Genomic DNA, 213 nt, shown 5'->3' on the forward strand with positions numbered 1-213 from the left:
AGCGAGATGCGAAGCCGGGGGCGAGGTCTGGATAGGATGTGGCCAAGGAATAGGGTGGGTGAAGACCAAAGAGCCGAAGAGACAGCAGCCCCGGGGGGTGCGGATGGAGCGAGGGGGATTTTCACAGGCCAAGAGGGCAGGACAAGCCAGCGAGGCAGGGACACGCGACGGGAAAGTACTCCAAGGCGCCCAGCGGGTGGCTGGCAGAGCCTG

Source organism: Eurypyga helias, unplaced genomic scaffold (genome assembly GCF_000690775.1).
Source record: "Eurypyga helias isolate BGI_N326 unplaced genomic scaffold, ASM69077v1 scaffold26611, whole genome shotgun sequence".
Classification (NCBI taxonomy): Eukaryota; Metazoa; Chordata; class Aves; order Eurypygiformes; family Eurypygidae; genus Eurypyga; species Eurypyga helias.